Source organism: Pleurodeles waltl, unplaced genomic scaffold, assembly GCF_031143425.1.
Source record: "Pleurodeles waltl isolate 20211129_DDA unplaced genomic scaffold, aPleWal1.hap1.20221129 scaffold_67, whole genome shotgun sequence".
Classification (NCBI taxonomy): Eukaryota; Metazoa; Chordata; class Amphibia; order Caudata; family Salamandridae; genus Pleurodeles; species Pleurodeles waltl.
The window spans coordinates 2,079,506-2,083,059 of NW_027150384.1; the positions used below are offsets into that span (position 1 = coordinate 2,079,506).

The 3,554-nt window shown below is 46.0% G+C and overlaps 1 non-coding gene across 1 annotated transcript; it reads left to right on the forward strand.

The window, feature by feature from the left end:
• The first annotated feature begins 531 nt into the window (after positions 1–531).
• Positions 532–602, forward strand: TRNAG-CCC (transfer RNA glycine (anticodon CCC)). The gene has a single exon. It is a non-coding gene; the product is annotated as a tRNA-Gly (tRNA).
• Positions 603–3,554: the final 2,952 nt, after the last annotated feature.

The following is a 3,554-nucleotide window of genomic DNA, read 5'->3' on the forward strand; positions in this document are numbered from 1 at the left end:
TATGCTGTGACTGGTCCTTGTCATCATTGTGAGATGTAGGATGTAACTTCAGGAGCAGATTACATCTGCAGCGTGTGATGGGTGGTGTAATATACGGACGTATGTACAGATGCTGCTTTCTATCGTCGCCTCTATAAGATCCACATTTGAAATTCGGGTGCACGGAGTTTATGTACACTGTAAAGGCAGAGCATCGCCTTGTCTTGCTACGTGAGGTGTACATCTTCAATGTGTCCATAAGTGCACTGTCCCCTGTTACTTATATGTTTGTTTACGTCAATGTCCATGTTGGTGTTTGTTCTAAACTTCCTTCAGTTCATCCTCTTCCATAGTCACGTAATTAAATAAATAAATAATCTGCTTCCTTGTTTCACTTAAAAAAGGTATTAATTGTAAGTAGTTTCCTAGCGCCTAGTAGAGTGTAAGAGACTTCAATCCATGTACAAGTCAATAATTGTACCCAAAAAACACTGAGTTGCGGCAGTTTCCTGCCACAGCAGACAGACTGCAAGTGCTACTGAATGACCATCCGCGCCAGTGGTGTAGGGGTATCATGCAAGATTCCCATTCTTGCGACCCGGGTTCGATTCCCGGCTGGCGCACATATTTTATTCATGACTTAGATATTTTTAACACTTGAATAAGTTTATTTTAAAATGTACGGTTGGGATTTTTTTTTATCTTGGAGGAAAAACAATGTTGCTTTGATAACGAAGTACACATGAGCCAGGTTTTAACTTAGAACTAAAGATATCTTCTCACTCAGTGAGATTTACCCTCTTCTGTGGCCGCGTCGATCACAGCAGCCCGGGGACCCTCAGTAACAGTTTGAGGGAACCGCGGAGCTGCTGAGGGGAACCGCGGAGCTGCTGAGGGGAACCGCGGAGCTTCCAAGATCAGCCCCCAGAAGGGGCAGAGAGGAGGAGAAGCCCCTCAATCTCAAGAGCTGCGGAGCATTTATATCCACAGGCGGAGAGGAGCGTGAGGAATGTTTACAGATCTTTAAATCCACAAACGTGAGCAGCTGTTTAGATCCTGCCCTACAGGACAACCGGGCGGGGGTCAGGAGTTCATCTTAGAGCCCGCGGTGACCCTGCAAGAGGTGATGTGTGACTGATGCTGAACAGTGCACAGAGACAGACTTTTTGAGGTGTAATCCTGAGTATTTTTAAATTGTGCTTCCAGTTCGTGTAATTTTTGCTTTCAGGAAACTGGTTTGGAGAAATAGTTTGCGGATCTGAGAGCCTAGAATGTTGCTGCTGCCCCGTGACTTGTGCTAGAGATGCTCATCTTGTAAATTTAAAAATACACAGGGAGATGCACTGAGCATGTATCTCGCGTGACATTCAGTACTAGAGCATGGCTCCTGGACAGAGACAACCCCACAAGCTTACTTGGCGGAATAGGCATAATTCTCATGTAAATTACACCTATTTCATATGTAAACTGTTTGCAAATCCTCCCATCCCTAAAAATAAACCCTGAAAGTGGCAAATTAATTCTAACTGCCTGGATGGTTAAATCTCACAGCAAACAACCAGCTGTTTAAATAAGGATGCCTATGTTCCAGTGGCTTCGTAGAATGACGAGTAATACAAACAGGGCAATACCAATGCCGGGGCTGGCTTTTGGGCTGTGCGACCGGTGCAGCCGCACCTGGCGCTGACTTTGGTGGGGGCGCTGTGTTTAAAAATACCTTAAAAATGGGCGAACTTCCTTGTGCGTCCAGCAATTTTCATGAAACTATAAAAATCTCAAGAGAACTGGTGATTAATGTCCCTGCTGGTGAGGATCGGAATTTTGTTTAATGGCAATTTAGACTCATCATAAAGTAATGCAGAGGATACAAAATGTTCTAGCCTTGCTACAGGAATACAAAATTTTTGTAGCTACCACATCAAGAATTTTCAATTCGGAGGCGAGATTATGCTTCTCTTTCTTTACAGTCAATAGAAACAGCAGCCAATAAGTTTACAGAAAATGAAAAACTACAACTCCCATGAACACCTGTAGTCCAGCCTGACACATCCCAGGTTAGCCCCTCACTGTAAGAGTCACCATAACAATCGTCCTTCCTCTTTATTTGCTGCTGCACAGCCGGAGTTAAGTCAAATTTTTCTCTTATTAAAACAATTATCTTGTATTGTTGTTTTTTATTGTGTGTACTAGGACTGTGGAGCAGGAGCAGGGCTGAACGGCGCTCGGTTTCTGGGCCTTTGATTTTGGACATGCTTGCGGTCCTGCTCTTGTGCAGTTAAGCCGCCCGCGGGATCAAGGACCTTTTCCCTTTCCCGATCACGCGGTGCGCCTTTTTCCTTGCATTCTCACGAGCGTGAGGTTTCTCCTCTTCTGCGCGGCGGGTCGGCGATCCCCTTAAACACACTAGTATGAGGCTTTGAACCACGCCCCTCGCATAACGCACCAATAGTAGTCCAACACAGTCTATAAACTAGAAAGGCACCATCTGACTTCCTCTTTCTTTGCAAAGTCCAATACCACTCTCAGATGAACAGTTCTGGACATGATCCTCCTGGATAACTTCAACATCAAAAAGACTTATCGACAGCTCTTGCCAACAACGAAACATGGAAGATCCACAAATCTTTACGCCTGTTTGGAATCAGTTCCAGTATGAAAAGAAACAAGCATTTGCAATGCAATGGGTCTCGAATTTCTCTGAGTAAGAGCTATTAGCAGTTGTAAACTCCCAACTGGATTTTTCTTGCACCATTAAATAGAAAAAAAGAGCGCAATCGCGCTGCTACAGTTCACTCATAGCGAAACCTATCGGCAAAAGTGCAATTAGGTATGTAACCGGCAAACTATGTAACAGGGTCGATGTCATGCAAAACGCTTGACATCTGCCCAGCGAGATCGCGCTGCAAAAAAAGAGAAAAAGTATTTTGTGTTTTTCTGGGAATGTTAGAGAGCCTGGAACCTCGTTTGCACTGGTGTTCCAGCATGGGGAGCCTTGAACCTCGATGACACTGGTGTTCCAGGTATTGACGGGAAGCTGGGTGGGTTCCATGGTGGTTGAATGCTGCTGTGGGTTGGTTACCTTGAATAAAACTCCCTTATTGAAATCAATTGTCTCAGCATCTTAACACTGGCGACGAGGTAAAACCAACCCAGAACCCACGGATCCTTACCTGCAAGAGAGCGGTGCCCGACATTGGCTGGACCTCAAGGGAGTGGTCGGAGTGGTGTGTAACAGTTCTACCGATGACTGGTCAGGCTATATCCTGTGCCCGACATTGGCTAGGACTCAAGGAAGTGGTCGGAGCGGTGACTGTCCCGGCTTTTCAGCTGTTTTACCCTGAGCCCCAGTGAGCGCAACGCAGGACAATTCAGAGTCTCAGCGACCATTGCCAAGAACTCCAGCGGCAGTTTTGGTCTTGGTGTCCTACCGCACCGAAATCTCGGTGGACAAGTGTTGCGGAGCGGCTGGTGCCCGAAGGCACATACTGAACACTGGACATCCTGGGGTTTCCTCAATTCTGGGCCCGGTATTTTGCCTTATTGTTTTTTCAAGGGCCCGCGAGAGCGAGGTAAAT